This window comes from Cherax quadricarinatus, chromosome 66, assembly GCF_038502225.1.
Source record: "Cherax quadricarinatus isolate ZL_2023a chromosome 66, ASM3850222v1, whole genome shotgun sequence".
Lineage (NCBI taxonomy): Eukaryota > Metazoa > Arthropoda > Malacostraca > Decapoda > Parastacidae > Cherax > Cherax quadricarinatus.
The window spans coordinates 11,608,642-11,622,357 of NC_091357.1; the positions used below are offsets into that span (position 1 = coordinate 11,608,642).

General features: G+C 39.8%; 1 protein-coding gene across 3 annotated transcripts in view; it reads right to left on the reverse strand.

Annotated features, from left to right (window-relative positions):
• LOC128704172 (protein O-linked-mannose beta-1,2-N-acetylglucosaminyltransferase 1) overlaps positions 1 to 11,852 on the reverse strand; it is a 113,183-nt gene extending 101,331 nt beyond the window's left edge. For all 3 annotated transcript variants that reach the window (XM_070099079.1, XM_070099078.1, XM_070099080.1), the window contains exon 1: positions 11,709 to 11,852. The gene's annotated coding sequence lies outside the window, so the exon portion shown is untranslated. The remainder of the gene's footprint in view (positions 1 to 11,708) is intronic.
• Positions 11,853 to 13,716: the final 1,864 nt, after the last annotated feature.

Here is a 13,716-nt window from a genome sequence, read left to right on the forward strand (position 1 = left end):
TATGAAACTGGAAGGTCGTGTACCTCTGATCACGCACAAGTCTGCCTGTTCGTTGCTCTGAACATCAACATGACCAGGGACCCAGCAAACATCGATTTTTGTGTTTGCTTTTGTATACGAAGAATTAGGGGGGATGAGACAAATTAAATTTTTAATAGTTTGTAAAGCACTACAAAGAGTCCGAGACTACCACAAACGATGAAGTAGGCCTGGACGCAATACGGATAATCTCTGAGAATTGTATACGGTTCAGCTATGAAGATCCCAGCCTAGTCGAATAAATGACCTTGTACAAACATTGTCCGGGAACAATGCTGTAAACCCGACACCGTCAGAGGATTTCAACCCATCAGCATAAACTGCTACGGCCCGAGAATGAGACCAGAAGTGGTTAAGAAAAACGAAACGAGAAGCCACTGTAGGTATTTGAGTTTTAGTGCAAGGCAGTGGGGAAAAACAGATACTAAATGTCGGATCGTCCCAAGGAAAAAGATAAAAGTTAGATGTTAGATGTATATATAAAGGGAGCAACTGAAGAGAAGTCAAGAGCGAGTGAAGAAGACACCCCACACAAAACAAAGATTATCTTAATCTTAGAATGAACCCCATTTCGTGTCTAAGCTATGGTAAAGTTATATTCGTCTTTGGTAGATTAATATAGTTTGGCCTGGCTGGCAAAGCTCTCGCTTCACACGCTGAGGGTCCGGGTTCGATTCCCGGCAGGGGTGAAGCATTAGGAGCGTCTCCTTACACCTGTTGTGCCGTTCACCTAGCAAGTAAGTACTTGAGTGTTAGTCGACTGGTGTGGGTCGCATCCTGAGGGACAAGACTGTGAGGACCAGGACAAAATCTTATCTTAAATTAAAAACATAGCTAGTAAGCCTATGAATATGACTTGCATCTCTAATTCTCGAAATAAACTGTTTTAACAACAAAAGCATTTGCATGTAAGCAAAAGCATTTTCTCTAGCTTTATTATCTAATTTTTACATATCTATAAACTTTACCCGCAGAGAACTTATTATTAATAATGCCATTAACGATGTGAAACTTTCAAATCTCCTTAGGATACCCAAGACTTCTCTTATTATGCCACGATTTTCAGGAAGCCGACAGGGAATCAGAACGGTCATTAAAAAAAAAAAACATCTTTTCAAAGAATGAGAGAGGATAGAAAATAATATATATATATATATATATATATATATATATATATATATATATATATATATATATATATATATATATATATAATGTGTGTGTGGGGGTTGCCGAATAGGTAAAATTGGTTAGTTAGCAAGAATTCGTTTAAAATTCAGTCCTTTCCAAATTTTTCTCTTATACGTTTAAAGATATACTTTTCATTTATGTTAATGTGAAAATTAATAATTTTGTATCAAAACAACCTTAGAAAACTTACCTAACCTTATTATAACAAGCGCAAATTAATTTAGCCTGATCCAACTAAATATATTTTAGATAAGTTTACAATAATTTAATACCTGGAGTTTACCTGGAGAGAGTTCCGGGGGTCAACGTCCCCGCGGCCCGGTCTGTGACCAGGCCTCCTGGTGGATCAGAGCCTGATCAACCAGGCTGTTGCTGCTGGCTGCACGCAAACCAACGTACGAGCCACAGCCCGGCTGGTCAGGAACCGACTTTAGGTGCTTGTCCAGTACCAGCTTGAAGACTGCCAGGGGTCTGTTGGTAATCCCCCTTATGTATGCTGGGAGGCAGTTGAACAGTCTCGGGCCCCTGACACTTATTGTATGGTCTCTTAACGTGCTAGTGACACCCCTGCTTTTCATTGGGGGGATGTTGCATCGTCCGCCAAGTCTTTTGCTTTCGTAGTGAGTGATTTTCGTGTGCAAGTTCGGTACTAGTCCATCTAGGATTTTCCAGGTGTATATAATCATGTATCTCTCCCGCCTGCGTTCCAGGGAATACAGTTTTAGGAACCTCAAGCGCTCCCAGTAATTGAGGTGTTTTATCTCCGTTATGCGCGCCGTGAAGGCTCTCTGTACATTTTCTAAGTCAGCAATTTCACCTGCCTTGAAAGGTACTGTTAGTGTGCAGCAATATTCCAGCCTAGAGAGAACAAGTGACCTGAAGAGTGTCATCATGGGCTTGGCATCCCTAGTTTTGAAGGTTCTCATTATCCATCCTGTCATTTTTCTAGCAGATGCGATTGATACAATGTTATGGTCCTTGAAGGTGAGATCCTCCGACATGATGAAGATTTAATTTCCTCGTGTTTACCATATCTGAGTAATTGAAATTTCTCATTGTTGAACTTCATATTGTTTTCTGCAGCCCACTGAAAGATTCGGTTGATGTCCGCCTGGAGCCTTGCAGTGTCTGCAATGGAAGACACTGTCATGCAGATTCGGGTGTCATCTGCAAAGGAAGACACGGTGCTGTGGCTGACATCCTTGTCTATGTCGGATATGAGGATAAGGAACAAGATGGGAGCGAGTACTGTGCCTTGTGGAACAGAGCTTTTCACCGTAGCTGCCTCGGACTTTACTCTGTTGACGACTACTCTCTGTGTTCTGTTAGTGAGGAAATTATAGATCCATCGACCGACTTTTCCTGTTATTCCTTTAGCACGCATTTTGTGCGCTATTACGCCATGGTCACACTTGTCGAAGGCTTTTACAAAGTCTGTATATATTACATCTGCATTCTTTTTATCTTCTAGTGCATTTAGGACCTTGTCGTAGTGATCCAATAGTTGAGACAGACAGGAGCGACCTGTTCTAAACCCATCTTGCCCTGGGTTGTGTAACTGATGGGTTTCTAGATGGGTGGTGATCTTGCTTCTTAGGACCCTTTCAAAGATTTTTATGATATGGGATGTTAGTGCTATCGGTCTGTAGTTCTTTGCTGTTGCTTTACTGCCCCCTTTGTGGAGTGGGGCTATGTCTGTTGTTTTTAGTAACTGTGGGACGACCCCCGTGTTCATGCTCCCTCTCCATAGGATGGAAAAGGCTCGTGATAGGGGCTTCTTGCAGTTCTTGATGAACACGGAGTTCCATGAGTCTGCCCCTGGGGCAGAGTGCATGGGCATGTCATTTATCGCCTGTTCGAAGTCATTTGGCGTCAGGATAACATCGGATAGGCTTGTGTTAACCAAATTTTGTGGCTCTCATAAAAAATTTATTTTGATCTTCGACTCTTAGTCTGGTTAGCGGCTTGCTAAAAACTGAGTCATATTGGGACTTGAGTAGCTCACTCATTTCCTTGCTGTCATCTGTGTAGGACCCATCTTGTTTAAGTAGGGGCCCAATACTGGACGTTGTTCTCGACTTTGATTTGGCATAGGAGAAGAAATACTTTGGGTTTCTTTCGATTTCATTTATGGCTTTTAGTTCTTCCCGCGATTCCTGACTCCTATAAGATTCCTTTAGCTTGAGTTCGATGCTTGCTATTTCTCTGACCAGTGTCTCCCTACGCATTTCAGATATATTGACCTCTTTTAGCCGCTGTTATTCTTTTCCGTCGCCTGTAGAGGGAGCACCTGTCTCTTTCTATTTTACATCTACTCCTCCTTTTTCTTAGAGGAATAAGCCTTGTGCATACATCGAGTGCCACCAAGTTAATCTGTTCTAGGCATAAGTTGGGGTCTGTGTTGCTTATATCGGTTAGGACTTGGTTTACATGGTCCCACTTACATAACGAAATATATTTTTTTCGTTAGGTTCAGAATGATTTTTGCGAAATTATTGCATACACAAATTTTCGCTTGCCTTATTTGGAAACAGCGTTGCAATTTAAGCCAAAATCGCAAGGTTTACTTATTCGGCACTATATATATATATATATATATATATATATATATATATATATATATATATATATATATATATATATATATATATATATATATATATATATATATATATATATATATATATATATATATATATATATATATATATATACACATTTTTTTTTATTATCATACTGGCCGATTCCCACCAAGGCAGGGTGGCCCGAAAAAGAAAAACTTTCACCATCATTCACTCCATCACTGTCTTGCCAGAAGGGTGCTTTACACTAGTTTTTAAACTGCAACATTAACACCCCTCCTTCAGAGTGCAGGCACTGTACTTCCCATCTCCAGGACTCAAGTCCGGCCTGCCGGTTTCCCTGAACCCCTTCATAAATGTTACTTTGCTCACACTCCAACAGCACGTCAAGTATTAAAAACCATTTGTCTCCATTCACTCCTATCAAACACGCTCACGCATGCCTGCTGGAAGTCCAAGCCCCTCGCACACAAAACCTCCTTTACCCCCTCTCTCCAACCTTTCCTAGGCCGACCCCTACCCCGCCTTCCTTCCACTACAGACTGATACACTCTTGAAGTCATTCTGTTTCGCTCCATTCTCTCTACATGTCCGAACCACCTCAACAACCCTTCCTCAGCCCTCTGGACAACAGTTTTGGTAATCCCGCACCTCCTCCTAACTTCCAAACTACGAATTCTCTGCATTATATTCACACCACACATTGCCCTCAGACATGACATCTCCACTGTCTCCAGCCTTCTCCTCGCTGCAACATTCATCACCCATGCTTCACACCCATATAAGAGCGTTGGTAAAACTATACTCTCAGACATTCCCCTCTTTGCCTCCAAGGACAAAGTTCTTTGTCTCCACAGACTCCTAAGTGCACCACTCACTCTTTTCCCCTCATCAATTCTATGATTCACCTCATCTTTCATAGACCCATCCGCTGACACGTCCACTCCCAAATATCTGAATACATTCACCTCCTCCATACTCTCTCCCTCCAATCTGATATTCAATCTTTCATCACCTAATCTTTTTGTTATCCTCATAACCTTACTCTTTCCTGTATTCACCTTTAATTTTCTTCTTTTGCACACCCTACCAAATTCATCCACCAATCTCTGCAACTTCTCTTCAGAATCTCCCAAGAGCACAGTGTCATCAGCAAAGAGCAGCTGTGACAACTCCCACTTTGTGTGTGATTCTTTATCTTTTAACTCCACGCCTCTTGCCAAGACCCTCGCATTTACTTCTCTTACAACCCCATCTATAAATATATTAAACAACCACGGTGACATCACACATCCTTGTCTAAGGCCTACTTTTACTGGGAAAAAATTTCCCTCTTTCCTACATACTCTAACTTGAGCCTCACTATCCTCGTAAAAACTCTTCACTGCTTTCAGTAACCTACCTCCTACACCATACACTTGCAACATCTGCCACATTGCCCCCTATCCACCCTGTCATACGCCTTTTCCAAATCCATAAATGCCACAAAGACCTCTTTAGCCTTATCTAAATACTGTTCACTTATATGTTTCACTGTAAACACCTGGTCCACACACCCCCTACCTTTCCTAAAGCCTCCTTGTTCATCTGCTATCCTATTCTCCGTCTTACTCTTAATTCTTTCAATAATAACTCTACCATACACTTTACCAGGTATACTCAGCAGACTTATCCCCCTATAATTTTTGCACTCTCTTTTATCCCCTTTGCCTTTATACAAAGGAACTATGCATGCTCTCTGCCAATCCCTAGGTACCTTACCCTCTTCCATACATTTATTAAATAACTGCACCAACCACTCCAAAACTATATCCCCACCTGCTTTTAACATTTCTATCTTTATCCCATTAATCCCGGCTGCCTTACCCCCTTTCATTTTACCTACTGCCTCACGAACTTCCCCCACACTCACAACTGGCTCTTCCTCACTCCTACAAGATGTTATTCCTCCTTGTCCTATACACGAAATCACAGCTTCCCTATCTTCATCAACATTTAACAATTCCTCAAAATATTCCCTCCATCTTCCCAATACCTCTAACTCTCCATTTAATAACTCTCCTCTCCTATTTTTAACTGACAAATCCATTTGTTCTCTAGGCTTTCTTAACGTGTTAATCTCCAAAACTTTTTCTTATTTTCAACAAAATTTGTTGATAACATCTCACCCACTCTCTCATTTGCTCTCTTTTTACATTGCTTCACCACTCTCTTAACCTCTCTCTTTTTCTCCATATACTCTTCCCTCCTTGCATCACTTCTACTTTGTAAAAACTTCTCATATGCTAACTTTTTCTCCCTTACTACTCTCTTTACATCATCATTCCACCAATCGCTCCTCTTCCCTCCCGCACCCACTTTCCTGTAACCACAAACTTCTGCTGAACACTCTAACACTACATTTTTAAACCTACCCCATACCTCTTCGACCCCATTGCCTATGCTCTCATTAGCCCATCTATCCTACAATAGCTGTTTATATCTTACCCTAACTGCCTCCTCTTTTAGTTTATAAACCTTCACCTCTCTCTTCCCTGATACTTCTATTCTCCTTGTATCCCATCTACCTTTTACTCTCAGTGTAGCTACAACTAGAAAGTGATCTGATATATCTGTGGCCCCTCTATAAACATGTACATCCTGAAGTCTACTCAACAGTCTTTTATCTACCAATACATAATCCAACAAACTACTGTCATTTCGCCCTACATCATATCTTGTATACTTATTTATCCTCTTTTTCTTAAAATATGTATTACCTATAACTAAACCCCTTTCTATACAAAGTTCAATCAAAGGGCTCCCATTATCATTTACACCTGGTACCCCAAACTTACCTACCACACCCTCTCTAAAAGTTTCTCCTACTTTAGCATTCAGGTCCCCTACCACAATTACTCTCTCACTTGGTTCAAAGGCTCCTATACATTCACTTAACATCTCCCAAAATCTCTCTCTCTCCTCTGCATTCCTCTCTTCTCCAGGTGCATACACGCTTATTATGACCCACTTCTCGCATCCAACCTTTACTTTAATCCACATAATTCTTGAATTTACACATTCATATTCTCTTTTCTCCTTCCATAACTGATCATTCAACATTACTGCTACCCCTTCCTTTGCTCTAACTCTCTCAGATACTCCAGATTTAATCCCATTTATTTCCCCAAACTGAAACTCCCCTACCCCCTTCAGCTTTGTTTCGCTTAGGGCCAGGACATCCAACTTCTTTTCATTCATAACATCAGCAATCATCTGTTTCTTGTCATCCGCACTACATCCACGCACATTTAAGCATCCCAGTTTTATAAAGTTTTTCTTCTCTTTTTTTTAGTAAATGTCTACAGGAGAAGGGGTTACTATATATATATACATATAAATATATATATATATATATATATATATATATATATATATATATATATATATATATATATATATATATATATTACATATATATATATATATATATTTATTATATTATCACACTGGCCGATTCCCACCAAGGCAGGGTGGCCCGAAAAAGAAAAACTTTCACCATCATTCACTCCATCACTGTCTTGCCAGAAGGGTGCTTTACACTACAGTTTTTAAACTGCAACATTAACACCCCCTCCTTCAGAGTGCAGGCACTGTACTTCCCATCTCCAGGACTCAAGTCCGGCCTGCCGGTTTCCCTGAACCCCTTCATAAATGTTACTTTGCTCACACTCCAACAGCACGTCAAGTATTAAAAAACATTTGTCTCCATTCACTCCTATCAAACACGCTCACGCATGCCTGCTGGAAGTCCAAGCCCCTCGCACACAAAACCTCCTTTACCCCCTCCCTCCAACCTTTCCTAGGCCGACCCCTACCCCGCCTTCCTTCCACTACAGACTGATACACTCTTGAAGTAACTCTGTTTCGCTCCATTCTCTCTACATGTCCGAACCACCTCAACAACCCTTCCTCAGCCCTCTGGACAACAGTTTTGGTAATCCCGCACCTCCTCCTAACTTCCAAACTACGAATTCTCTGCATTATATTCACACCACACATTGCCCTCAGACATGACATCTCCACTGCCTCCAGCCTTCTCCTCGCTGCAACATTCATCACCCATGCTTCACACCCATATAAGAGCGTTGGTAAAACTATACTCTCATACATTCCCCTCTTTGCCTCCAAGGACAAAAAGTTCTTTGTCTCCACAGACTCCTAAGGGCACCACTCACCCTTTTACCCCGCATCAATTCTATGATTCACCTCATCTTTCATAGACCCATCCGCTGACACGTCCACTCCCAAATATCTGAATACATTCACCTCCTCCATACTCTCTCCCTCCAATCTGATATCCAATCTTTCATCACCTAATCTTTTTGTTATCCTCATAACCTTACTCTTTCCTGTATTCACCTTTAATTTTCTTCTTTTGCACACCCTACCAAATTCATCCACCAATCTCTGCAACTTCTCTTCAGAATCTCCCAAGAGCACAGTGTCATCAGCAAAGTGCAGCTGTGACAACTCCCACTTTGTGTGCGATTCTTCATCGTTTAACTCCACGCCTCTTGCCAAGACCCTCGCATTTACTTCTCTTACAACCCCATCTATAAATATATTAAACAACCACGGTGACATCACACATCCTTGTCTAAGGCCTACTTTTACTGGGAAATAATTTCCCTCTTTCCTACATACTCTAACTTGAGCCTCACTATCCTCGTAAAAACTCTTCACTGCTTTCAGTAACCTACCTCCTACACCATACACCTGCAACATCTGCCACATTGCCCCCCTATCCACCCTGTCATACGCCTTTTCCAAATCCATAAATGCCACAAAGACCTCTTTAGCCTTATCTAAATACTGTTCACTTATATGTTTCACTGTAAACACCTGGTCCACACACCCCCTACCTTTCCTAAAGTCTCCTTGTTCATCTGCTATCCTATTCTCCGTCTTACTCTTAATATATATATATATATATATATATATATATATATATATATATATATATATATATATATATATATATATATATATATACATATATATATATAATGTCGTGCCGAATAGGCAGAACTTGCGATCTTGGCTTAAATAGCAACGTTCATCTTGCCATATAGGACAAGCGAAAATTTGTGTATGCAATAATTTCGCCAAAATCATTCTGAACCTTACGAAAAAAATACATTTCACTGTGTTTGTTTAGTATTAAATTATTGTAAACAAATCTAAAATATACTTAGTTGGGGTAGACTAAAATAAATTGCTCTTGTTATAATAAGGTTAGGTAAGTTTTCTAAGATTCTTTTGGTGCAAAATTAAAATTTTTTACATTAACATTAATGAAAAAAATATATCTCTAAACGTATAAGAGAAAATTTCTGAAAGGGCTTAATTTTAAATGAGTTCTTGCTAATTGCCCAGTTTTACATATTCGGCACGACATTATATATATATATATATATATATATATATATATATATATATATATATATATATATATATAGAGATATATATATATATATGAGAGAGAGAGAAATATGAATTGACACTTTAAACTAAATTTTAATTATGTCAAAATTTCGGTAACTTAGCACTCTCACCGAAACTTATTGAAAGAAAACTAATGTAATACAATTTAGCTTATTTCTACCCATCCTATATCATTTATGATATAAAACATCAATTAAATACATTTTTTCATGTTTAATTAATTTTTGAACTTATGTAATGAGCAAAGACAATTTATACTCAGCTAGTCTAACAGGAGGTATTTCGGTCTGACTGAAGGTAGGATAGCGGAATTCCATTTATTCTGATCAAGAGCCATTTACGGGCATCAACGAACAGTGACTCTCCCCTTACAACAAAAAAGGAAAGCTCTGCGTGATAAGCACGACATATGCCTATCTGGCATATAATAGGTTTAAATCTCAAGGCAATTAATTACTATTTTAAAAATGTCTTAGGCGTCCTTGACGAGTTTTTTATACATGGCATACATCGCTTTACCGACAATTAATTTTACATTTGACAGCACTTAACTTGGCAACAACCATTTTAATACTCTGGTTGCAGCAGTGAGTTGACCCGTTTGTGGTTTAGCAGAAATTCCATTTAATGCTGTATTAACCTATTTTTCGTGTTTCACAGCGTTGGAGGATGAACAGAAATATGTGACTTATGCCGCACCATGTACATAGTAATAGTATGACATGACTCGCCTTTATAAATTTGTTGTTCATCTGGTCGAGGCATTAGAGTAATATATGAACAATATCGCATAACACAAAGCTGGAGCGAACTAATACAACCTTGTCAAGCCTCACTTAAAATATTTCTCACTCCTTTCCTGTTGCGTCGTGAGCCTCGCGGCTGCTCAGGTTCAACACGTCCACACTGGCCAGATGTCCGACCATCTCAACAAATACATTTAGTATTACATGTGATTTCCTGCGTCCCTCTCGTTTCGAGTTTTCTTTCAACAATATATATTCAGTAATAGCTAATAACTCATTATATAATAATACATTCAATCATACATGTAGTATAAGAGAAAAAATGAATTGTGACAACTTGCATCTAGACTTGCTCACCTGTCGCACACAAGGAAAATGAAGTATATATATACTATATACATATATATATATAATATATTTTTGTTATGCACATAAAAATATAGTACATATCAATGTGTTTAATTTTCTATCCCAAAATGCATAAAAATAGCACCTTAAATGTGATTATCATTGTTAGTGAGAGAGCAATAAACCCTTAGGGCTTTTTCAGATGAGGAATGAAGTTTGATCCAAGGCTAGAGCAGCTCCAAACCTTCAGTTCAAGAACTCCTCACTTTACCCCTGGGTGTCTCGAACCACTTATATAGGATATCCTAGACGTCTATCATTAACATTTTAGCCAGTGTAATTTTTTGATATGGTGGGCCAGGCGGTAGGGATTACTTTGTCACTTTTAACTGATTTAGATCCCGACTAGAGTTCTAGACATGAAAAGTTTTAAATATTTCAATTTACAGAATAGATGTTATTCTACTGTAGCTCACTTCATAGCCCAGCCCTGCCTATATTATTTTATTATTACTAGAACTTGCCAAGCCCACAGGGGTAATATAGTGCCTGGAAAATGGGAGACAATCAGATATGATTCAAGGGAGGGTATCAACACCTGGGTATGGATACTACCACAACAGTTCAACTCCCAGGTACTTGTTTCTTGGTCCTCTCAACGAGTGGTCGAGGTGGGGCGCCAAGAGAACCTTGGGAGGCTTTAATAAAACACAATTAATAACATTTATGATAATAACTCTTCTTCAAAACAGGTCTCTTAGACTCCCCTTCAAAACAATTACTTCAAAGATCCCCCACCCCCGTAGAAATTCTAGCGCCGTCTTTATTTCACAACCTCTAGCAATTTAATTCAGATATACCAGTGCATTATAATAATCAAGGGGGAAGCGCTAAACCCGGAGGATTATACAGCGCCTGGGGGGTGATGTGGAAGGCATTCAGGCTTAATTAGGGGAACTGGACCACAGATCCAATTCCCTAAATCAAGAGCCCCTCACCAACATCAAGGAACCTTCCTTGAGGGGTATACCAGTGCAGATAAACCGGAGGCCTGGGCAGTGGTGCCTTATTGCTTGTCATGTTAATGTGGCAGAATACAGACACATTCTTTAGCAAAGTTCGCAGGCAAGTGCAGCGCAAGCTTTTGTGATTCAGTCTAGAGTTATTATCAAGTAATTTCATATAGCTTTACATTACATAATGCAAAGAAGGGAGTGGGGCGCCAAACTTTTAGAAGTCAGTCCCTACAGGAATTAGAAAAGCTTGTTTTACAATTTTACGCCTCTGCCGGCTACTAACACTCAGTTGTACTAACCTTCACATGGCGTCCAGGACTCCTCTCCTCAGGGTCTGGTCCTGCCACCATAATCCAGTAGTTTATATGAGGATACATGCCAGCTTATCCGTCAAATGTATGCAGTACGTGCAAGTCTCTGGCACCGCCTCTCACGTGTGTCTTCCACACTACCCAAGAAGCGAATAACAAAACACTAGAACGATGCGAATAACTTAACAATGGGATCGAACAATTATGTTCACAAATTGTTGTACTGTATAACTGGTGGCCAAACTTTGATAATTTTTTTTTTTTTTTTTTTTTTAAACCCTGGAGGATTAGTCACCCAGGATAACCCAATAAAATCGGTGCGTCATCGAGGACGAATATACCTGGATTATATTATAATCAAGGGAGAAGCGCTAAACCCGGTGGATTATACAGCGCCTGGGGGGGGATGTGGAAGGCATTCAGGCTTAATTCTGGGAACTGGAGCAGATTCAATTCCCTAAATCAACAGGCCCTCACCAACATCAAGGAACCTTCCTTGAGGGGAAATACCTGGAGAAGGTTTCGGGGGTCAACGCCCCCCCCCCCCCGTTTGACTTGGAAAAAGCCCAGTGGGGGCGAAACGTTGTCAGTAAAGGATCAAATTATACTGCACGTGTTTATATTTTCATTATGTCGGTATTTTATACCAGTTATTTCCATCCTGCAACATTACAACTTCTCACGAAGCATCTCAGATCGAATGGCCTCGAGCTAGGGTTTACCATCCCCTAGGGGCCTAGTGGCTTGTTTTGCATTGTTGCAATCGCATGTTTGAAATCCCATCGCATGGAGAATGGCCTAATTTCTTCAGTAAAAATGGCAAACTGGCGCGCGCACACAGTTAAAACTAATTTGAAACAGTCACTAAGATAATCAGAAGCACTAACAGACCTATATCTCAAAATACGTCAGTACTCAAAGCCTGAAGTGATTAGCGAAGCCCTTATTGCTTTCACGAGGAAGTACTAAACCCATAGGGATCATACGGCGCCTAGGGAGGATTATTATTATAATCAAGGGGGAAGCGCTAAACCCGGAGGATTATACAGCGCCTGGGGAGGGGATTATTATTATTATTATACCTGGGGAGGGGATGTGGAAGGCATTCAGGCTTAATTCGGGGAACTGGAGCACAGATCCAATTCCCTAAATCAAGAGCCCCTCACCAACATCAAGGAACCTTCCTTGAGGGGCTAGGGAGGATGAGAGGCAACCAAGTTTGATCCGGAGTCACGTTTAATTCTTTGGATTAAGAGCCTTACACTAGCATCCAGGAATCTTAGAGGGCAAAGGTTAGAAGCCAACTTGAGGAATTTTATTATGAAATTCATAGATTTCAATTTACGTAGCCTAAATTCTAATTCTGAGATATACAAATATTTAAGGTTTTATGCTAATCAGAAGAGCCATTCTTAGTTATTGTGCAAAGCCAGTTTAATAAAACTGGAAAATTAAAAAACACAAAATTGCAAGCCTGAGAGGAAAAAGCCTACACAATTTGCAGCCGACTAGAAGACTCGTTTTCCAGGTATCTCAGCCTGACAATTCCAAGTTTAATTTGTAAATTGTTAAATAAACATTACATAGCCTAACCCAAAAGTTATCATTCTTTAAGAAGTATTAGCCACTAAGATGTGGAAAAAATTAAATACCAATTTTACAGTAAAATTTTCAAGTGAACATTCCAAATTATTACATTCATGGGAGTGCTAAACCCATAAGGCTCATACAGCAATTGGGAAATATTTGGATTCGATCTAAGGGGAGCACAGGTCCAATTCCTTGCATCACGAGCTTAGTAGCCGTATTGTTCATTTTCAGATAATTACATTCAAGGGAGAGAGGAAGCTAGGAGCAACAAGAAAGTTAATTAGTATTATAATCAAAACTAAGCGCTAAACCCACAAGGGTGATACAGCACTGCACAAACATTCATGAGCTAAACCCAAAAGGGTAATGCTGCACTTGTTACATGAATGAGAAGGTACTAAACCCA